General features: G+C 36.5%; 1 non-coding gene across 1 annotated transcript; it reads right to left on the reverse strand.

The window, feature by feature from the left end:
• Nucleotides 1-2,720: 2,720 nt before the first annotated feature.
• LOC118489978 lies at nucleotides 2,721-2,827 on the reverse strand. Its single transcript, XR_004887989.1, has one exon. It is a non-coding gene; the product is annotated as a small nucleolar RNA R71 (small nucleolar RNA).
• Nucleotides 2,828-25,142: the final 22,315 nt, after the last annotated feature.

A 25,142-nucleotide genomic window follows, 5' to 3' on the forward strand; every position in this document is an offset into this window, starting at 1 on the left:
ATTTATCTTATGTAATGTTCTAAATAAATCATAACGAATAGGATTGTAAATAATATAAAAATAAAGCCTAATAAAGATCTTGGAATCCCGGCACTCAAGACAAGCCCAAAACTTCTCTTCTACCCATTCCATTTGGGAGTGTAAGCCACATTATAAACAGTTTTGCTTGAGGACAAGAAAAGATTCAAGTGTGGGGGTATTTGATGTGTGTAAAATGCAACATATAAATTACATCAAATGAGGCATAAAACTAACCTTTTTTTAGTACTAATGTTGGAAAAGTGTGATTTTGTCTTCCTTTTCTATTTTCAGGATTAAATGAGCTCAAATGAACAAAAGAAGCAAAATACAGCTAAATCTAACATAAATACAAGAAAAGGAATAAACGTGGCATGCCCGACCCCTCGACAGCATCTTCCCAAGCAAAAACAAGATTTCAGAAGGCTGAACACACCCCGTGCCCAGCGGACACGGGGGCGTGCTCAAGTGTCTGCAGAAAAGACAAAAGCGTAGAAGCTTCTATTCCCCAACACGGGGGCGTGCCCAGCTCCACACGGCCGTGGTCAACGCTAAGATTCGCAGAAGCAAATCTTGATAGTACAGATACGCTTCTGCACACGAGGCCGTGCCCAGCGGACACGTGGGCGTGGTTAACTAATGCAGACAAAATGCAATTAATGAAGAAAGAAAAAGTGGATGGACACAGGGCCGTATCCGGGCTTCTGTGCAGGCTATAAATAAAAGTGCTTGGTTCACTTCAAAAGCATCCCTTGACAAACCACCTCTCTCCCACTTCACCCACACTCCACCACCATCACAACACCCTCATCCACCACCATCATCCATCATCCATCATAGCGTGTAGTAGCACCCCCACCATTCAATACTTTTGCTTTTTAATCTTTTCGCACTTTTTATTTGATTTTGTATTAATGACTTTAATAACTAGTTTCTTCTGTTGAAGGTGAAACTTCCTTATCATTTGTCTATGGTGTCTTGGCATTATTTTACTGTCTATATAAAATAAAAGATTTACACCATTCATATCTCTACGTTCTATATAGAGATATGTTGGCTACCTGGTCGAGGGGTTAAGGGAATGGTTTGGTAAGGTTCTTGCCTTGTTCAGTGTATAGATCCTGTAAGGACCTGGGTCAAGCTTACTAGGACCTCCTTCAATACCCACTGGTATTGGATGGCGGGGGTGCGAATGGCTTGATCCCCTCATATGTAAACTACTATTAATACATTTACCCGGCTACTTGGGATTGTATCCCTGCTGACTCAAACCACTTAGCTGAGGGTAACGTCACCTTCAAAAGAGGAGCCTACCACATTACGCATTAATAACTTAATTAATTATCTTTCAATAATCCAACCCTTTAGGATTGTATCCTTGTTGACTCAAACTACTGGGTTGAGGGTGCCGTCACCTTCAAAAGAGGGGCCTACTACTACAACTAAGATACTCTCTTAAAAAGTGCAAAAGTGCAGAAAACATCAAAGGTTACACTAAAGGCAAGTCGGATCCAAGTGATTCATCTTGTTTTTCAGCATTTTTAGTTTTTATTTTCATGTTAAAACCTTTTTCTAAATTTTTTATTTGATTAGACGTTGAGGATAAACCGGTACTAAAAGCTCTTGTGTCCTTGGACGACCTCGGTATCTTACCAACACTATACTACGCTCACGATGGGTGCACTTACCCATATGGGTGTTTAGTGTTAGTAAAATATCGTGTTTTATAAATTTAAAACTTGACTAAAGTGTTAAAAAGGGCTAAAAATATACATAAAAATATATACACACCGACACACATCAAGTTTTTAGCGCTGTTGCCGGGGACACAAGAATTTTAAGAAAGTTAGGAATCAACGGCCTAATCGTTTTTCTTATTTTTCTATTTTTTTTAGGATTTTTCTTAAATTTTCAGCTTCTGCAGACTGCAGCACGGGGCCGTTCCTGGTCGGACACGGGCCCTGCCCAGCGTTACTGGCTGTTTTTATTTTTCGAGTTACAGAGGGCCGAGCACGGGGTCGTGTCGGTGCAGCACAGGGCCGTGTCGAGCTCTCCAGTAACAGGGATCCGGAAAACAATCACTGTAACTCCGACCACAGGCCTTGTTCACCTGAGCACGGGGTCGTGGTAAAACTTCTGACCAACGTTCTTGTTGTTTTTATTGTAGGAATTGGAACCCAGGTCCCACACCTAAACTTTCTACGTAGTGTATGAGCTCCAGTTCCAGTAGAGACATAAAAGAACATCTACACGAACCCAAACGTTTTCTAAGAAAAAGACTTAAAGCTAAAAACCAAGAGAAAGTTTCAGGGGACCCACTTCCAATGGCGGATCAACGTACCCTCTTGGATTACCTACGGCCCACCGTAGGTAATCTTGGCGTCGCTATCAATGCGCCGAATGTCGATGCCAACAACTTCGAACTTCGGCCGCATTTGATCCAAATGCTCCAAAACTTCGCAACCTTCCACGGGCTTGCGGAAGAAGATCCCCATTTACATATTACCAACTTTTTGGAAATATGTGATACTTTTCGGATCAATGGAGCATCAAATGACGCCATCCGCCTACGAATGTTTCCATTTTCACTAAAAGACCGAGCTAAGGCTTGGCTTAATACCCTCCCAGTTGGTTCGGTAAACACCTGGGATGAACTTGCCCAAAAGTTTCTATATAAGTATTTCCCTCCTGCTAAAACGGCTAAATTAATGACTGAAATTAACACATATTCACAAGAGGACAGGGAATCCTTATATGAAACTTGGGAGACGTTCAAGGAGCTACTAAGAAAGTGTCCTCATCATGGTCTTGCGGTATGGCAACAAGTATCCACTTTCTACAATGGATTGTTGCCACACACAAGACAAACACTTAACTCTAGCTCTGGGGGGCTCCTAGGTAATCACCGCAAAAATGAAATTTATAATCAAATTGAGGAACTTGCTCAAAACAATTTTCAGTGGCACACTCCCCGAGGCATTATATCTATTGCCCCGGGCGCCCATAAGGTTGACGAAAGCACTTCTTTACAAGCCCAAATCGAGGCCCTTTCTTTAAAAATCAAAAAGTTAGAAATGGCAAAAACGGCCTCGGTTATGGCTTGTGAAAGGTGTGGTGGGCCACATGAAAATTGGAGTTGTATAAAAGAAATGGATAATCAAACGGAAATGGTAAACTACATTGATAATAGACCTAGGCTGTCAGGTCCTCCGACAGGTAACTACAACCAAGGATGGCGTAACCACCCTAACCTTGGTTGGAGAGAACCTGGCAATAGTAGTTACCAACAAAATCAAAACCAAAGAATAAACTTTCAACAACCACGCAATGAGTCACAAAATTTCTCTCAACAACAGAAAGGGGGACGAGAGAGGCTTGAAGACACCGTCTCACGCCTCATCTCTGACACCGATAAGAAAAACTCGGATCGATTTCAACAAATAGAATTAAATTTTAGAAACTAACAAGCAAGTATTCAAAACATTGAAAAACAATTAAATCAACTAGCTCAAAATTTCTCCGAGAGACCACAAGGCGCGTTACCTAGCACTACCGAAACAAACCCAAAGGCGCAAGTACATCTCATCACATTGAGAAACCGTACCGTAGGTCCCGAGGAAGCTCCGCTTCCCACAACTGAAAGGAGTTCACCAAGCCAAACCACAACTTCATCAACACCCCAAAAAGAGACGACTCATACACCAAGCCAAGAGCCACCCAAGAATCCTCTGGTGCCTTATCCTGGTCGGTTACTTCGCCAAAAGACCGATAAGCAATTCATAAAATTCGTAAATCTACTAAAACAATTGCATGTCAATATTCCATTTGTAGAAGTCCTAACCCAAATTCAAAATTCGTAAGATCGTTGTCGGACCCGAAACGAGTCAATCAGAGGCGTTCTACTCAGAATGAAAGGCTGAAACAGACATAATGAGTTGAATTCAGCTAGATCTTCACTTAAACTGTCTTTTGTATTGATTCTGAAATGATTACAGATCAGTAGACACTTCGACAGAGCTTCGCCGTCGGAAAACACCTCAGTAATTTCGTACCAACTGACACGAGATCACACATATTTATAGTTAACCTAATTCCGTATGAAACACACTTCATGCGGAAATACATTCAAGTGAAATTACAACTCACACGATATTAAGTAATTCCGTGCGGAATTACTTGTTGACTTTTCATGCGGAATTAAGACCTTCGCGCGGAATTAACTTTTTGTCATATCCTCTCGATCTTCGTGCCATGAGCAATGCAAGACTCGATACAAGACGAAGTCGACAGACGTATGCACCAACAGACTCCCCCTCGGATGTTGATGAGTCTACTGTGTCGAGTCTTCGCAACTTCATTCCTTATCAGTCTGTTCCAGGATCTAGCTCTGGCTCTTTCTTCTTACATCCCATGATCTTGATCTGGCTCTTTTCTATCTCTAATTCTCTTGATTCCTTAAGTTCATCAGCATCATCAGCTTCAGAATCGTAACCTGGCTCACCAAATCAACACCTGGCTCTAAACAATCTTCAGGCTCCCCTTTTGCAAGCAAACTCCCCCTCGAGTTATGCTCGTAATTAGGATCGTCACCTGGCATCCATTTTGATCTTCAGGTATCGGAACCTGGCTTTCTCTAACCACAGAGTTCTCAGGTATCGGAACCTGACTCTTCTCAAATTTCAAACCTGCAATGTTTCTACCACACACATAAGTTTTTGTGATATAAAATTTTCATTTACAGACACCTCTTGCAGATTTCTTTCTGATGAACCACCTGAATTTACAAAAAGATTTTACATTTTCCAAACTTCTGATAACCACTTGCAGGAAAAATCATTCAAATCTTTAAATACCGACTCCCCCTCACGAAATGTCATCATATTTAGCACTAGGAATTTTGAAAATCAGCTTTCCAACACCAGTTGTCGAAATTTTTTTGAATTTTTCAAAAATTATGCTAAAACACACTGAAAATATTTTTGAAATTTTTGATAAATAAATGCAGTAAAGAAATATTTACGGACAATATTTTTGTGAGTTTGTGTAAGAGGATCATATCAGTTTATGAGACAAATCACAAACACCGTTAAGCTTCATTTCATTTTAAGTTCTAAATAATTCACTTAGATTGTTAGTATATTGGTCCACTTAAATTTTCATACAAAGTTCAACTGTTTCGAGATACGCAATTAGTGTCTTAATGGACTTAAACTTATTCGCGTGTCCCACTACTTGAATATACTCTCGTATCCAGATCCCAATATTCAGTCTTATAGATGAGTATACCTAGATGATATCTGTAAAAGGTTAAATGCGAAACCGTGAGAGCTCATGTTAGAACTTCCGTTCAGCAAAGAGATGACGGCTCGACTTTAGGTGTGTTCCCTTTAGAGAATCTTTTCTTCAACAGTACATGATTAGCATTTTTCAATGTTTCATCATTTTTTGTACTGAGGGTGGCGCTATATTTCAAGCAAGCAGAAAGTATTATACGGGGACTAGGCTATTGCTTTCGCAAAATCAGAAGTCCCGGGATAATACCCCAGATATCACTGAGCATAAAGACCTAGTATCTCGGAAAGAGGGACCTTTCAAACAAGATTTCGGGGGTTAGCCATATATCCAAGAAATGTTCCCCACGAGATAAGCAAGTTTGAAATTTATGTTTATATCTCGAAAACAATTTCCTAAATGTGTAAAAACCTATTGGCACATCCACAGTGAGATCGTTTGTCACATTTAACATTCCATTTCTTTAGCATGCTGTGGTAGTCCACTGATGTACTATCATTTCCTCTTTTTCACAACAAAACTCGTTTTTGATTTTATCATATTTTTGGCTTTTTCAAATTTTTTAATGTTTTTGGATTTTCTGAAATTTTCTTACTCCCCGTAAAATTCAAAAACATCTAAAGAAAATTTAAAATAAACTGAACAAGTAAAGTGACAACTGATTACGAATTGCTTCAAATCGCCATCCTCTTGGCATAAACAATCAGAACTCCCCCTTTCAATAAACTATTTTCCCATTTAGATTTCAAAACACTTAAGTTTGTTTTAATCAAAATGGTTTTTCCAGAAAATTAGTTTAGTTGATTTTACCACTTGCAGGTTAGGGGATAAGATCATCACTTTGTTCATTTTTAACCACTTGTATGAGAATTACATCAAGTTCAACCTAATGACCTTGATGAAGCACTTGTAAATCAAAACAGTCAAACCTCTGTACCACTTGTAAGACGAAATCACTTTTCGTGGATTTCTCAAGAAAGATGCCGATTCCTACTCCACACTTACCAACCTGGGAGTTCCGGCAAGTACACAACCTGTAAAAATTTATCAGCTTTAAAATTCATTCTCAAAATCAATTTTTTTATCAAGAAAGATGCCGATTCCTGCTCCACGATTACAAACTTGGGAGCTCCGGCAAGTTAGATTTTCACTCAAAAATATGTCCACCCAAGCCTGACCAGCCTTGAGTGTTTTTAGCTCTTGTTCAGTAGGGTTATAAGTTGCCTTCTTTGTTGCATAAAAATCCTTAACCCCTTGAACTTTTCTCTCAACCATTTTTCCAAAAATCTTTTTCACATTGCCATTAAATGCTTTCTCGACATCAAATTCTTTCTTCTCTGAATAGAATTGATTCGAGATCTCAATTTTACCAACTTTTGATTTAAAATTCTCAGCCTTCAATGGTGGAAAATTCACATCATCCACTATAGGCACTGAGTTTTCCTTTTTAACCTCAACTTATGGCTCCTCTGACTTTATGGAATCAGATTCATCGCCAGATTTCTCAGAAAACTTCTTAACAACCCACATTTGGTTGTCTTTTGCTTTCTTTTTGTAAAAAATTTTCTTTGAACACTCACCAACTTCATATGTTGAATTTTAAAAATTTTGAATTTTTCAGTTGATGGTTCATTCTTCTCAACAACTTTTCCTTTGAGTTTTTCAGAAACTCCTTGTTTTGTCTTTGTATCTAATGGACAATTCCATGCAATGTGACCAACTTCATTGCATTTAAAACAGGTTCGAGTATCCTTTCTATGAAAAACTCCAGTCCCTTTCCTCTCAGCTAGAAACTCCTGGTTTGATTGTCTCCAGAAAGGTTTCTTCTGTTCTTCCTCAGCACTTCCTCCTGAAACAAATTTTGTGTTTGTTGTAGAAATTTTATCATTTTTATAATTTTCAGGTGGAATAAAACCAAGACCTATCTTTTTGAAATTACCATTATGGTTTGGTTTCTTTTGAAAAGCAGAACCAGAATTGTAACCTTTTTTCTTGTTTAAACGTTGTTGAACTCTTGAAGTGTATTTTTTAGGTTTTTCAGTAAGATTTAAATCTTTTATTTCAGAAATATTAATTTCTGTCATTTTGAAAACCTTTTTGATATTTTCAAATCGAACACTTCTTGTTGGTGCATACATTTGTCGACTTCGTCTTGTAACGAGTCTTGCATTGCTGATGGCACAAAGATCAAGAAATCAAGACATGGAGCTAATTTCGCATGAAGAGTATCTTGTAATTCCGTGCAGAATTATTTCTTAATTCCGTATGTAAAGTAATTCTGTGTGTCTGTAATATCGTTTGAGTTAGGTTCGTGCGGAATTAGCCCGCCTATATATAGTTTTCAGTTTATGTCATTCCATACGAAATTACATAGTGTTTTTCCGAGGGCGAAGCTCTGTCGAAGTGTCGTCTTGCTCAATCAATACAAACGACAGTTTAAGTGAAGATTTAGCTGATTTCATGCATTATGTCTGTTTCCGCCTTTCATAGTGTATAGAACGCCTCTGATTGACTCAATTCGGGTCCGACAATGATCCTACATGTGGTATCAGAGCACAGGAGGAGGAGTTCTGCAGATTTCAGTTTGATTTCATCTCATTTTCTTACTTCTACACCTTCTTTTCTGATTTGAACAACTTTTCACGGTCAAAAAGTTCTGAATTTCACACATCTTAATCGGAATCATGTTTTAACAAAGCCTTGAGAAAATTGAACCTAAATTCATTCAAAATCTGATAAAACAAGTAATTCCGTTTCAAAAATGCTGACATCATCATTAATTCTGTTTGAAATTGTTCATTAATTTCGTACGGAATAACATAATTGGATAATTTCGTTTGAAAAGTTTACTAATGTCGCACGAAATTAGTAATTTCGCTCCAAAGATCTTAATTTCGTTTGAACTGATATCTAGTTTCGCATGAAATTAGGTATTTTCGCTTGAAGTATATAATTTCGTTTGAACCAGTTTAATTCCGTTTGAAAGTTGTGTGCAGGTAATTTCGTTTGAAGGACTTGTTTTCGCTTGAAAATGTCTGACGAAGAATTTTACAACGCGTTTGCTTCATCCCCGACTACTCCGGCTGCCATTGCTCAAAGCATGAACATGGAGAACGAAACCGGAACTTTACAAAAGCCCCCGAAGCTTATGGGCATTTAGGAGTATTATGGATGGAAAGATCGATTCGAAAACTGGGTACAAGCCAATCATTTGAGGTCTTGGGAATGCATTGAGAAGAAGTATGTTCGACCTCGTACAAATTTGGGTGTTACAAAAGCAATTTCTGAATTGAATGACAAAGAGAGAGACATTTATAAAGCAGAAAAGATGATGATCAGTCTTCTACAGCAAGCTGTGAAAGAAGACATTTTTATCTTGCTTCAACATGATAACACTGCAAGATCGATCTGGGATGCACTTAAAACTAAGTTTGAGGGTAGCGAGAAAATGATCAAGAGCAAGAAAACACTGCTAAAGAAAGAATTTGATTTGTTTTCAAGCTCGGTAGGAGAAACATCTAAGAAGTTAATTGAAAGATATTGCCACTTAGTACGTTCTATGTCTCTGTTGGGAATTGAGAAAAGCCAAGATGAGTGGGTAGACGCTTTACCTCAGAAAGAGTGGGGTACATTCTTGATGATCTTGAAGAATACTGGGGAATACGATGGATTGACTATCTCTCAGTTCATTGAAAAGATTGAAAGTCAAGATCTTGAACAGCAAAAGATTGCAAGGATGAACAATCCGAGTAATCAACAAGATGTGAAGATGTATTACAAAGGCAGCATGCAAGATGTTGAAATGAGTCCAAAAATCCAAACTGCTTTCAGTGCTGGGAACTCATCTGATCAAAGTTCAAATAGCAGCAGTGGAATCTCTTCATATCCAAGTGTGAATCCAAAGAATTCAACATCAAGCTTTCATTCTCAAAGCTCAAAAAGTGGAAATGGTTGTGTGATACAGTGCAACATTGCATTGAATCTCCCAAATGGTCAAAGTTTGTATGAAGAAGTTGCAAGAGATCACATGACATTACTTGCCACAGTTTCGGAGACTTATGAGGGTTTGGTCGCTGGAAGGATCGGAAATCCTATGCTAACAAAAGAGGATTATGATCAGATAGATGCTGAAGAGATGGAGCTCATGGACATCAAATGGTGCTTGGCTAGTGTCTTGAGAAGAGCTGAAAAGTTCAAAATGATTACAGGGAGAAATGACTTTCTGGATGCACATGTTTCTACTTGGGGTTTTGATAAATCTAAAGTAACTTGTTTTCGATGTAGGGAGAAAGGTCATTTCAAAAGAGAATGCAAAAATCAAGAAGCTAGTGGAGCAAAGAATTTGTTTGGTCAAGATGATTACTATCGGAAAGCCATATACCAACAAGTTGCTCATCAACCACAACAAAAACAAAAAGAGTCACAAACTGCTCATGCTAGAATGATCGAAGATGCAAACAAGAACGCTTATTATGGTATCGTTGATCAAGATGATGAAAAAGTAGCAGAAGGTTTCAGCTGGAACAAATATATTCCACCTGATTCAAAAGTTGTTGCTCTAACAGCAAAAGTTATCCAAGAATCTGATATGTTTTTAGAATGGATGAAAGTGTTTGATGATAATGAGAAGAATCAAGATAAAGAGTCTGTTTCATCTGATGAAAGTTCAGAAAGAACAACAGTTTTTGATCAAACACCATCTGATTCTAGTTCTTCAGAAAGAACGATAGAATTTGATCAATCACAAACTGATGATTGTAGTGATGATGAAGAAGAAGAACAAATTAATATTGAAAAAACTCAACTATCTCCTGAAAGTTTTCAATTTTATTTTGCAGATCGCTTAGAGAGGTTGAAGAAGAAACGAGCAGCAAAAGAGTTGAAAAAAGAGAAAGTTGAAGAAGTTAAAGTTGATGAAAAACTGGGTAAAGAAGAAAAGGTGGTTGAAGTTGAAAAAGTTGTTGAAGTCGAGAAAATCGTTGAAGTAGAAAAGATTGTGGAAGTAATCAAGCCTTGCTTAAAGTGTTCAGAAGAACCTTGCAAGCAATGTGTAGAAAAAGATGAGAAATTGAGTGAGAAAGACAAGATGATAGAAAAGTTACTGTTTGATCTTAACTACGTGAAAGAATCATATGATGTATTGAACAGAACGGTAACCAGTTTGCAAAAGACTAATTCTGAAAGAGAAGATGCTTTGACAATGCTGAATGCTGTGATGATGTCGAAACAGAAAGCTATCAATTTCTATATCGAAGAAAGTGCAAAGTGGAAGCAAGAGTTGGAAACCGAAAAGATTGAAAATGAAAGAATTAGAAGACTGTTGCAAAGTTATTCTAGTTTTGATTATCTTATTGATCGAATTTATCCAACTGTTGCAGGTATGGAAGCTTTTCAAGATGACAAACCAAAGAAGAAGGATACTGGTAAGAAACAGAGTATTAGTTATAACAAGTGCCCGCCTCTGATCTGGGAAGGTTATTCTCCCAGAAAAACCAAATGGGAAGCAAGTTCAAAAGGCAGTCAATATTAAACTGAAGTCTGATATAACTGATGAGTTACCAGAAAACATTGACATCACTTTTACATCGTCTGACACTGATCATGAGTCCGAGTTGATAAAAAAGGTGGTCGATCAGGTGTTGGATAAAGATGATAGTCTGAGTCTGGAAATTCAAGTTCGTCAGTCAACAGTCCAAAGACGTCGGTTAAACGGGCTTCCAGTAAAGAGTTTTTGTTATCAAAATCGAATTTGGATGATGAAACATTCGAAGTTGCATATACTTTGAATAATTCTGACAAATTATATTCTGACAAAGAATTTCCAATAAGAAGTGTTCGAATTGAAATGATCAAAAAGGTTTTCAAAATGACAGAAATTAATATTTCTGAAATAAAAGATTTAAATCTTACTGAAAAATCTAAAAAATACACTTTAAGAGTTCAAAAATGTTTAAACAAGAAAAAGGGTTACAGTTCTGGTTCTGGTTTTCAAAAGAAACCAAACCATAACGGTAATTTCAAAAAGAAAGGTCTAGGTTTTATTCCACCTGAAAATTATAAAAATGATAAAATTTCTAAAACAAAAACAAAATTTGTTTCAGGAGGAAGTGCTGAGGAAGAACAGAAGAAACCTTTCTAGAGATAATCAAACCAGGAGTTTCTTGCTGAGAAGAAGAGAATAGGAACTGGAGTTTTTCACAGGAAGTATATTCGAACCTGTTTTGAATGCAATGAAGCTGATCACATTGCATCAAATTGTCAGTTGGATACAAAGACAAAACAGGAAGTTTCTGAAAAACTTAAAGGAAAAGTTGTCGATGTTGAACCACCAACTGAAAAATTCAAAATTTTTGAAAATTCGACTTATGAAGTTGGTGAGTGTTCAAAGAAAAATTTTTACAAAAAGAAAGCCAAAGACAACCAAATGTGGGTTGTTAAAAAGGTTGATGTTAAATCTTGCAATGATTCTGGTTCCACAAAGCCAGAAGAGCCACAAGTTGAGTTTAAAAAGGAAAATTCAGTGCCTTCAGTGAATGATGTTAATCTTCATCATTGAAGGATGAAAATGTTAAACAAAAGATTGGTAAGGTTGAGATCTCAAATCAATTCTATTCTGAAAAGAAATAATTTGATGTTGAGAAAGCGTTTAATGGAAATGTGAAAAAGATTTTTGGAAAAATGGTTGAAGGTAAAGTTCAAGGGGTTAAAGATTTTTATGCGACAAAGAAGGCAACTTATAACCCTACTGAACAAGAGTTGAAATCACCCAAGGTTGGTAAAACTTGGGTGGAAATTCTATTTCCTTGAAAAATCTGACTTGCCGGAGATCCCAAGTTTATAATCGTGGATCAGGAATCGGCATCATTCTTGGTAACATTGATTTTGTGAATGAATCTTAATATGATAAAATTTTACAGATTGTGACTTGCCGGAGCTTCCAGGTTGGTAAGTGTGAAGCAGGAATCGGCATCTTTAATTGGTAAAATGAATTTGTGTAGATGTTTTATTCCTACAAGTGGTAAGAGGTTGAATTTTACAAAGTGATTAGTCAAGGTCATTAATTTGAACTTGATGTAATCCTCATACAAGTGGATGAAAAACAATGTGATGAATTGATCCCCATCTCCTAAAAATGGTAAAATCAACAAAACTTATTTTCCGGAAAAACCATTTTGATTAAAACAAACTTAAGTGTTTTGAAATCTAAATGGGAAAATAGTTTGTTGTAAGGGGGAGTTCTGATTATTTATGCCGAGTGGATGGTGAATTGAAGCGATTCACATCTTGTTATCATTTTGCTTGTACCGTTTATTTTCAAGTTTTCTTTAAATGTGTTTGCATTTTAGGGGGAGTAAAAATTTCAGAAAATCCAAAAACAGTAGAAAAATTGAAAAAGACAAAAACATGATAAAATCAAAAACGAGTTTTGTTGTGAAAAAGAGGAAATGATAGTACATCAGTGGACTATCACAACATGCTAAAGAAATGGAAAGTTAAAAATGTGATAAACAATCTCACTGCGGATGTGCTAGTAGGTTTTTATACATTTAGTAGATTGTTTTCGAGATATAAACCTAAAATTTCAAACTTGCTTATATCATGGGGAACATTTCTTGGATATATGGGTAACCCCCGAAATCTTGTTTGAAAGGTCCCTCTTTCTGAGATACTAGGTCTTTATACTCAGTGATATCTGGGGTATTATCCCGGGACTTCTGATTTTGCGGAAGCAATGGCCTAGTCCCCGTATAATACTTTGCATCATGTGCTGTTGAAGAAAAGATCTTCTAAAGGGGACACACCAAAAGTCGAGTCGTCATCTCTCTGCTGAACGGAAGTTCTGACCTGAACTCTCATGGTTTCGCATTTAACCCTTTTACAGATATCATCTAGGTATACTCACCTGTAAGACTGAATATTGGGATCTAGATACGGGAGTATATTCAAGTAGTGGGACACGCGAATAAGTTTAAGTTCTTAAGACATTAATTACGTATCTCGAAACAGTTGAACTTTGTATGAAAATTTAAGTGGACCAATATACTGACAATCTAGGTGAATTGTTTAGAACTTAAAATGAAATGAAGCTTAACGGTGTTGGTGATTTGTCTCATAAATTGATATGATCCTCTTACACAAACTCACAAAAATATTACTTGTAAATCTTTCTTTACTATATTTGTTGGACCGTCGTGTGACCCTAAATAGTCAGTATGAGTAGTTCATCATCAAGTACAAAGGCGGAATCAATGTAAAAGATGTCAACACAGCTTGTTCCTTTCTAATTATCTATTTACTGATTAATCCTGAGCTTTTACACGTTTAAATGACAAACGGACAGCACCTCGACTCAGAACATATGACCAGGTTCCGCTCCAAATGAACATACACAACATCTATATATAATGTTCTGATTTCGCTTGAAGTTGACATGTCAGTTTCAAGCGGAATCAATAACATCTGATTTCGCTTGAACTGAACAATGTCACTTTCAAGCGGAATCACCCACTTTAACATATAAAACCCTAATTTCAACCCTGTTGTGTGTTCGTTTATCCTATCTAGACATAAGACTCGATAAAGACGAAGTTAACAGACACTAGATGCACCAACAGACTCCCACTTGGAAGTTGACGAGGTCTTCGGCGTCGAGTCTTCAGTCTTTGTCTCTTTCCAATTTGTTTTGATATTGTAAAAACTTCCTTTAAATCTTCAATCTTTAATCTACAATTAGGCCTGTAAACGAACCGAACGAACACGAACATAGGCATGTTCGTGTTCGTTCATTTAACTTTAACCGAACATGAACACGAACACGAACATATAATCGAACACATTTTTTTGTTCGTGTTCGTTCATTAAGAAATCAGGCATGTTCGTGTTCATTTAAAGCCTAAACGAACATAAACGAACATAAAAAAATTAACTGAACATATTTAAATAAACATAAATTAACATGATTGAAGAAACAAGTCTAATATATTACATTTCATCTGAAAACACGTCTAAATAAGGGTTCATAGATTTACTAATTAGTTTTATATTTATATAAGTAGTTAGAAAACCTAATATTTATATAAATATAACTATTTATGTATTTATTTAAATTTAAATGAACGTTCACGAACATAAAAGAATGTTCATGAACATAAATGAACGAACACAAGGTGTGTTCATGTTCCTTCATTTAATTAAACGAACAATTTTTTTTTGTTCGTGTTCGTTCATTTATTAAATAAACGAACATAAACGAACTTCCCGCCGAACAAGTTCATGAACGTTCGGTTCATTTACAGCCTATCTACAATCTCCCCTTTGATTGTTGATCCAGAATTCTGACTCCCCGTTTCACAGACTCCCCCTCTCAGTATGCTAGGACTCGAATTTCTGGTTCAAACTTTAACATTTTGATGCCATGGGGATGTTAAATCCTATTTCCCGTTTCTCAAACATAAAACATTACAATCTATACAAACTTAAAAAATTTTCAACTGTTCATCAGTTTTAGAAATCCACTTAAGTATTCAGATCCAAATTAATGACCCTGATTACTCAATTTTATCTACCAAGTCCAACTTAATGACCTTGGTTGATCGGTGACAAAACAAACTAATTTTAGTTCAAATATATTCAAACGTTTTCTGAAAATTACAAGTATCAAGTTAATGAACTTGTTTTTGACTTTTCAACAATCAGATCTTAACAAGATAAGCTCTTCTCATCCTCCAGTCCAGAAACTTCCTACATCCGCTTCAACTTTGAGAATCTGACGATCAACTCTCTACTTTGGTTTGTCGGAAAATAAAGCTGAAATGAAAAATCTTTTTGGATTTTCAATAAAGTTTCAAAACTAGAAATGAAATACAGAAATAGAATACAATGAAAGTAAACTATATACAAACATATTTTTGGTGAGCGTGTTAGGGAATCATATCAGCTATCAGACAAGTCACTAGTACTGTTAAGCTTTAATTTCATACTCAGAATTAAATAATTCACTTAGATTGTCGATATGCTGATCCACTTAAATTCTCACACAATTTTCAATCTGTTCAGGATACGAATTAGGTGACTTAAGAACTTAAACTTATTCATGTGTCCCACCTCTTGAATATACTCCCGTATCCAGATCCCAATATTCAGTCTTACAGGTGAGTATACCACAGATGATATCTGTAAGGGGTTAGATGCGAAACCGTGAGAGCTCAGGTCAGAACTTCCGTTCAGCAGAGAGACGACGGTTCGACTTTAGGTGTGTCCCCTTTAGAGGATCTTTTGTTTCAACATCACATGATTAGCATTTTTCAATGTTTCATCATTTTTATGCTGAGGGTGGTGCTATATTTCAAGCAATGTAGAAAGTATTATTCGGGGACTAGGCCATTGCTTCCGCAAAATCAGAAGTCCCAGAATAATACCCCGGATATCACTGAGTATAAAGACCTAGTATTTCAGAAAGAGGGACCTTTCAAACGAGATTTCAGGGGTTACCTATATATCCAAGTAGTGTTCCTCATGAGATAAGCAAGTTTGAATTTTTATGTTTATATCCCAAACAGACCTACTAAATGTGTAAAAACCTATCGGCACATCATCAGCGAGACTGTTTAACGCTTTAATACTTTACAAATCTTTAGCATACCATAACTGTCAAACCGATGTACTATCATTTTCCCTTTTTACACAAGCTCTTTTTCAGTTTTCTATTGTTTTTGGATTTTGAAATTTTTACTGTTTTTGTATTTTCTAATTTATATCTACTCCCCCTAAATACCAAAACAAGTAAAAAATCGACAAACCATTGCAGATTGTTTCTCATCGTCATCTACAACAGTACCTTCATCAACACCAATAATTCCATCCGACACCGAGAAAAACATCATACCGTTCAGTTTTAAAAGATATTTAAAACGTGTTTTATCAAAAGCTTTGGTATGTAAATCAGCTTTCTGATTGTCAGTGTGGATTTTCTCAATTCGTATCAACTTCCTCTCGAAGCAATCTCGAATGAAGTGATGACGAATTTCTATGTGTTTAGTTTTAGCGTGATGTACTGGATTTTTCGTTATATTAATAGCTGCATCATTATCAACAAAGAGAGGTGTGTTAAGAAATTGCAAACCGTAGTCGCGCATCTGTTGCTTGATACACAAGATCTGAGAGCAGCAACTGCTAGCAGATACATACCTCGCTTCACATGTGGATAGAGCCACAGAGGTTTGCTTCTTACACTGCCAGGTGACTAGACGAGGTCCAAAGAACTGACATCCCGCTGTTGTTGATTTTGCATTGACTTTGCAGCATCCGAAATCCAAATCTGAATACCCTTCGAGCGTAAAGTCGCCATCATGTGGATACCACAACCCCAATGATGGAGTTCCCTTCAGGTAGCGTAATATCCTCTTCACAATAATCATGTGCGAAGCTCTCGGGTTAGATTGAAATCTTGCTGCGAGGCACGTTGGGTACATGATATCGGGTCTTGAAGCAGTTAAGTACATCAACGAACCGATCATGGAACGATAAAGTGTCTCATCTACCCTGTCTCCGGTGAGATCTGGGTTTATCCCATGATTCGTTGCTAACGGGGTTGACGCTGGAGTAGAACCTGACATCCCAAATTTCTCTAGAATATATGAACGTACTTCGTCTGGTGAATGAAAATTCCCTCAGGTAGTTGATCAACTTGAAGACCCAAAAAGAATTTTATCTCCCCCCATTGATGACATTTCGAATTTTTGCTTCATAATTTATTCAAAGTTTTTGCAGAAATTCTCATTTGTAGACCCAAATATGATGTCGTCCATGTATATCTGAACTATCAGAAGATGTCCTTCTACCTCTTTGGTGAAGAGAGTGGCATCCACTTTTCCACGGATGAAGCTGTTGGCTAGTAGGTGTTGAGACAATGTCTCGTACCAAGCTCTCGGGGCCTGGTGTAAACCATACAGCGCTTTGTTCAGCAAGTAAACCTTGTTTTTATGGATTGGATCGGTGAAGCCCGGTGGTTGTCCGACATATACCTCCTCTTTTACCTTCCCGTAGAGAAACGCCGATTTCACATCTAGCTTATATACTTTGAAGTTTTTCCAAGATGCAAATGTCAGGAAGATTCTGATTGCTTCTAGTCGAGCCATAGGAGCATAAACTTCTGTAAAATCAATACCCTCCTGTTGACTAAAGCCCCGGACTACGAGACGAGCTTTGTTTCACACAACAACTCCTCGATCATCTCTCTTGCATTTAAACACCCATTTTGTGTTAATTTTCCTGTGACCATCAGGCAAGTCTACTAACTTCCATATTCCCAACTTTTCAAACTGACTCAACTCTTCTTGCATAGCATTGACCCAAGAATCTTCAGTTAGCGCCTCTTTGTATGTTCGCAGTTCAATCTGCGAAATAAAACAAATTAATGAAAACTCAGTTTGTAAAGGTGCTACTGTAGAATAAAAACAAGTAAGGCCTTGGTCAATTTGACGTCTAGTGCGAACACCTGATTGTAGTTCTCCAATTATCAGCTCCTCTGGATGGTATGAAAGAGTTCTTGGCATCACTTCGCCTGGAACATCTACTTCACCTTCCAGATTAGTAACATTCTGATTTGCACCATGTTCACTGACTGGGTTTGTTTGAATTTGTCACACCCCTTTCTGCGGCGGAAACACGATGTGTGATCATGAAAGGTTCTCATTGCATACGAAAGGTAAACATACTACATGCTCGTAAAAATAACTTCAAATACCAAACATTTCATAATTTGAAAACATAATTTAGCGTTTACATCGCGAGGTAGCATAAAACATTGTCTTAAAAAGTTTACATCTTTATTTAAAGATAAACATAAGCGACATCCACAAGCATGAGTAAGGCCGCGCGCACATCCACTTCTAGTTACCTGAAATACATGTGAGTTTTGGAAAAACGTCAACATAATGTTGGTGTGAATTCATGCAGTTTATGTATTGAACGTTAGTATACTTTGTATGAAAAACATGGTTTGTATCTTGTGAAAATAAAGTATTCATGTATAAATCAAGTGTTCATGTATGTATCAAGTTGTTAATGGGTTGCAAGGCCATTAACATGTGACACGACATAGGAAGCAACCAAACCTTAGGCATTTTTCTAGTTGGCATATTATGAGACACAAAAGCACTACTTGGTACTCGTTCTCACCAAGAGTGTGGCTGCCCGACACCCGTTAGATCTAACCTTTTGTTCTGCGGTCTAGGTATATTGTTGACTAATGGTGCTTATGGTACCCTATTCGTGACACGATTTCTCGTATCATGTATCATTTCTCGTATCATCATACCATTTATAATCATTGTAACATGTATTTCACCCCCGAGGTTATAAAACTGAAAACAATTAAAAGAAAAGGGGGAGCATGAACTCACAACTTTGCGTTCCTTGCGTCGTAATCTTCACCGGATTTGCTTAAAGTGCATCGTGACCTAAACGTGTTTTATTATCGTTAGTCACTAGTCTTGTATCGTACAAGCACAAGTCACTATCTTCTGTTTATGTATTGTTGTGTTAAAAATATTTTATATTTTTAACTATGTATTTTACTTATATTATTTTCTCAAAAATTAATATAAGTATTTTGTATTTTGCACTTTGCACCCGAATTATGTATCTTTTCTTAAAACTTCAGTTTATGTTCATAACTTATCCAAGTTATTTATTCTGTCAACTAATATATTCTCACCAATATATTTTCTTGCATTTGCCTAAGTATGTTGTATGTGTATTTTTGTGTTTTTACTTCTCATGAGTATTTAGTGTATTTTTCAAGTCCTAATACACTAGCACGTATAATACATACTACATACACTTAGCACAAAATTTGGTGATAATTTAATATATATGTATATATATATATATATATATATATATATATATATATATATTTCTCAAAAATATACATATTTAATGTCAATTTTTAACCTTGACGAACTCGTCGTTTCTTAACTCAAAAATTAGGGAAACCTTGGTAAATACCTTGGTATACATTTTTAGGGAATAAGTTCCTCAAAACTTATATATTTTTCTAAGTGTCAAAATTTATAAAAATTTTGACAGAGTTTCCACTAAAAATGGAGGTTTCCCATGTTTTCAAAACATGTGTTTATTTTCTTTTAAAAATCAACATCAATCAATTTCAACAACAATCATCAACAACATACACTAATTTCTCTATTTCATGAACTTGAAAATTTATAACAATGTGTAGTAACTTACTAGGGTATTTAGTAAGTCTTGTTACCCCTTTAAAGTGTGATTGCTTCTTTAAAAACTTCATTTTTAAAGAATATGATTCTTTACAATTTATGTTCATGTTTTCTAAAAATACTACTTCTTGTATTTTTCTTGTTACACATGTGTATCTTTACTTTATTAACCACCAAAATAAGGTTTATCTGTTTAAGAACCAAGATTAAGTAAAACTTGTATTTTTAACTTGGTTCTTTTGAAAAACCACTCATGGATATTTAGATCTACATGTTTATCATCTTACTTTGATCTTTAAAAAAAAAAATATTTCTAGTTCACATTAAGCTTCATATGTTCACCATCAAGTTTAACCATGGATCCTTCAAGACCCATGCTTAAACTTGGTAGACCCTAGCTTTAACATACTTGATCTAATCATAAAAGCAAGATACCACATCAACAACTTCATTACACACACTAAAAATTCATGTAATCACTTATTTTCTTCATAAATATATTAGATCTTCTCATTTTTAACATTAGAAGTTAAGTTGTTTAGATGGTGAAACTTGTACATAACATAAACATGACATATTTTAGTGATCAAGAATCTTACTACTAGCTCTAATGGCTAGGGAAGTGGCACAAGAATGAAGAAGATGAACAAGAAAGAAATCAAGTGGTTAAAAGCTCCAAAGTGAGGTCCTTCCACTTCTAACACCTTACACCTTCTTAGATAAGCTTCTTACACCTCCTAGTGACCTTGGATCATGAGATTGTAGCTTAGAAATGGTGGTGGTAGTGTGGTGATGGTGAGCCGAGACCAAGGAAGAAGATGAAGTTGTTTTGTGATAATGGATAAAGTATACTTACTTGTGGTTTTTATAAAGGATTTTCCAACACATGATCACCTTTAGAGATTCTTGCACATAATTAGGGGACAAGAGTAAGTAAAATAATCAAAAGGCATGTGGGGCCCATTTGGGGCCGTTTATGGTGAAAGGGGGGGGGTTAAAATGTAAATTTTTTGGAGGTTGAGGGTTTATAATGCAAACTAGAAGGTTTAAGTTAGTATAAGTTTGTTTAGGTGTTTTTATGATTTTTAAGGTGTTCTAGCATCAATACTAGTTTAATATCATAAAAACATTACTTCTAGTCAAATTTTGATGTCCCAGTTGTTGTTCGGTTGTTCGGTTCGTTACAGTTTGTTAAAGTGCTGAATTGCGCAGTTTCACTAGGTAAAAAGCACTTTTTATGGCAGTTTTAATTCCTGACACTTTGTAAATTATTTTGGACAATAAAACATAAATTCTACCTGATATTAATGTGTTTAAAATCTGATTATAGCTGAATTATGCAGATTTCTGCATTTAAAGTGCGTTTCGGGTGCTTTTTAGTGCATATCTTAGCTTTCGGAGTGTCTATATGTTAACCCTTGTATGTACTCTTGAGTTTTAACGTATTCTTGTCGTTGGACCTACACCTAGGTCCCAATTCTAGTGTCTGACTGCTTTCTGTAGAGTTGTTGGCATATTGTGTTTCACCGGTGAGTTTACTAGTATTTCTGACGCAACGCTCTTGTTTCTGCATAAAGCAATTCTTGTAGTATAAAACGTGCATGAATTCACTTGTGTAGTATGTAATCAAATAATGTTGACATTAAAGCACATAAATGCAGTCATTAAATAATAATTAAAGTGTACGGAAATTACCGGTTTGGTGCCAGTTGTCACAGACTTGAAATCTGAATTTGCTCTCCTTCAGAATCTGAATCACCACGATCAAATATCGGCATATTCTCAGATTCTTGATTATCAGTCTCAACCGTCTGATTATCATGAGCAACATCCGGAGATTATTATATATCATCATGTTCACCAGCATTGCTTGGACCTGCTTCATTGTCATTTGAAGTTTGTCGCGGTCGCCTAGAATACTCAGCTGGGAACCTTTCCTGTGATGACTCATACTCCCTCAGAATATCCAACTCATCAAAGAAATCTTCTTCTTCTTCTGGTTCTTCCATCATGTCAAACGAATCCCATAAAGTGTCATAATGATAACGCCATGAATCTCCAGGATTCTGCGGCGGCATTGTATTACCTTGACATTCAACATTGTGAGCTTCAATAATCCGTTTCAGACTTGGAACAAAGACACGTCGTAATGGACTTGCATAACCAATGAATATTCCCTCAATACTCTTCGGACCAAACTTTCCAAAAGGCTCTAGAACAGTACATGGTGACCCAAACGGTTCAAGATACTTCAGATTTGGTTTGCGGTTATTGATCAACTCAAAGCATGTTTTGTTGAATTTCTTGAAAGTGAGAACTCTGTTGAGCGTATAGCATGCGGCTGCAACGGCTTCTGCCCAAAAATTTATCGGTAGCTTTGAATCAGCAAGCATCGTTCTAGCCGTTTCGATTAGTGTCCTGTTTTTACGTTCAGCAACTCCATTCTGCTGTGGAGTATACGGAGCACTAAACTCATGCAATATACCTCTTTCATCACAAAATTCTTCCATCTTGCTATTCTTGAATTCAGTACCATTATCACTTCTGATTCTTTTGATACGCCTTTGGTACAGATTTTTAATTTTTCTGAACAACGCCATCAAGCTATCAAACGTTTCATCTTTTGAATTCAAGAATGATACCCACGAAAATCTGGAATAATCGTCAGTAACCACAAGACAGTAGAGATCTCCTGTAATACTTTTGACATTCACAGGACCAAAAAGATCCATGTGAAGTCTCTCCAGAGGTCTTGAAACTGAATTGACTTGCTTTTTAGGGTGTGACTTTTTCTTCTGCTTGCCTTTGATGCAGCTAATGAACTCCCCTTCCAGATGAAAACCTTTCACATGAACACCAGTAACCAAATCATTATGCACCAGGTGATTCATTTTTCGTAGGTGAATGTGGCCCATCTTTCGATGCCACAATTGCGATTCTTTCTCTGTTTCTCTAGACACAAAGCAATGAGCCTGACCCGTGGTTGTAGTAGCTACGCTCATATCCAACACGTATAGATCATTGACTCTTGGTGCCCTCATGATAATCCATTCTTCAGGAACAACAAATCCTGGTTTTAAGATCAAACATTCTTTGTCTGTGAAGTGAGTGGTATACATCCTGTCACAAATATATGAGATACTCAGCAGATTATTCTCCAGCTCAGCAATGTAATTGACTCTTTCAAACGTAACAATTCCATTGGATAACGTTCCTTCACCAACAATTCTACCACCTTGTTTGCCTGCGAACCCTACAAAACCTCCATTGAAATTTCTAACATCATACAGCAATGCTGTCTTCCCTGTCATGTGCCGAGAAGCTCCACTATCCATAATCCATCGCGAAACGGATCTTGGAAGCTCCTGCACATACCACAAACACTTAGTTAGATTTGGAGGCTACCCAAGCCTCTTTTGACTCAGGTAGTTCAATTTTGATGTGAGATTTTGTAGTGTAAAGTGGCGGAAAATTTTTGTCATTCATTTTTAGGCTTTCTTCAGACCCAACCTCAACCTTCTTATATAAGAAAAACTCATCTTTTTGAGGTTGACCAGATGGTTGGTCTTTCTTTTGAACATCTTTCTTTTCAGAATTTTGCATTTCTTTCTCAAGTTTCATATAGTAATCCAAAGGAACACTCATCTTTACCGGTGTGGTAGAAGATGGCTGTTTTTCAGTCTCAGAAACCTTTGGTTTTGGAGAAATTGTTTTCTTTTCAACAACTTTTGGCTTCCATGTTTGTTGAGGTGATGCAACCCGCTTATAAAATTTGTCATTTTTAGTTACCACATTTTTAGCAGGTTCAGTTTTTACTTTGATGTTTTCATTTTTCAAAATCTTTTTCTCAACAATCAATGGAGCTTTTCCTTTCCCATCAACTTTCCTTTTCAGAATCTCAACAACTTCAGTCTTAGGCTTCAAATTGGTACACTTTCGTGCAATATGTCCAATTTGATTGCATTTAAAGCATGTTCGGGTGTCAACTACCCGACTTGTGCCTTCAGACTGAGACTGTGAGACTTTCTTCTCAAAGAACTCTTTGTTTGATTTCGAAAAAATCTCAGATTCTTCATCAGAAAGTGAACTTGAACTGTTCACAAACACTTTCTTCTCAGCAAACTTCTTGTTTTGAACATTTTTCCTTTGATAATTCTTACCACCCTGATAGCCACCCGACCATTTGTTTCTATTGTTGTTATAAAAACGTTGTGGAACAACAGGTTTCTTGTAGTAAGCTTTATCTTTTTCAAAATTCATTTGTCTTTTTGCTTGGTTTAAGCTTTTCACTTCAGACAGATCAATTTCAATCAATTTAAACACATTTGTCAATTTAGCAACATTTACATTCTCCAGGGGAAAATCAGAATCCGAATACAACTTATCCGATCCCAACATATTGTACATGACAAAATTAGGTTCTTCATTTAAGTTGCCTTTGGACTTTGATTTAGGAATGTATTTGTCCAAGAAGCATTCATCTTCCTCAGTAGTGTCACTTTCAGATTTTAGAACATTATCAATCACACTTTTCACAACTTCAGTTTGGACACTATCCTCATCGGAAGATGAAGTGAACGTGACATCAATCGTGTCTGGAAGTTTCACTTCATTATCATCTTCAATATTAACCAACCCTGATTGTTTTTTCGAATAATTGTTTAGAACTGGTGGTGGAACTTGATGATAACCCACCCCGGTTCCATCCGAAAAGACATCTTCACCTGCTTTGTTTTCCCCGATGGGTTTGGGAACAATGTGTTGCAAAACAAAGCTTGCGGAGTTGTAACTTTTTAGTTTCAACTAGATGCATTCATTTTCAATTTGAGCTTCTTGAAACTGAAGCTTCAACTTAGCAATTTCATCCAGTTGCTGGTTGATTAACTCTTCTTTTACCCGAAGGACTCCCGACAGATGAACATTTTCCTTAGTTGTCTTACCATTTCTTTCATCAGCATCTTTAACCGTTCGTTTTAGCTTCTCAAATTTTTCTGAAATCTGACGATTTTCAAAAACTAACTGCTCATTTTCTTTCCTAACTTATTCTTTGTCAATTTTATCATTTTCAATTTTGTCAGTTAATTCTTTTAATCTGTCGTTCGAAGCTTTCAACAATTTATCACGGTTAAGGATCTGATCTTCCACACTTCTGACTCTACCAGTCAGATCTTCAACTTTCTTACCATTGAGATAAGTGATTGTACTACAAACTTTGCACTCTTTCATGCAATTTTTGCAGTCACTGTCACCTTTGACTTTCTTACCTGACTCACTCGTTGACACATTTGAACTGACCTGGCTTTTAGACTCAGATTAAGACTTAGAGTCTACCTCAAGTTCCTTAGCAGCCAGCACCTTGTCAGCCATCTTTCCCAAATTTCCAGCTGTCAATTCTTGTGACGTATTAATGATCCCTTCATCTATCTTCTTTGGCTTTTCTTCTTTTTCTTTCTCTTTTTCTTCTTCACCTCCCCACCATAATCTTTGCCAACCCTCTTCTTCTTCAACAATTTGTTGAATCATGGTATCAAGATTGAGGGTCTTTGAATCAATAGCAATGTTTCCCATGGGATCAAGATAACATTCTCTGTC

This window comes from Helianthus annuus, chromosome 2 (genome assembly GCF_002127325.2).
Source record: "Helianthus annuus cultivar XRQ/B chromosome 2, HanXRQr2.0-SUNRISE, whole genome shotgun sequence".
NCBI classification, from domain to species: Eukaryota; Viridiplantae; Streptophyta; class Magnoliopsida; order Asterales; family Asteraceae; genus Helianthus; species Helianthus annuus.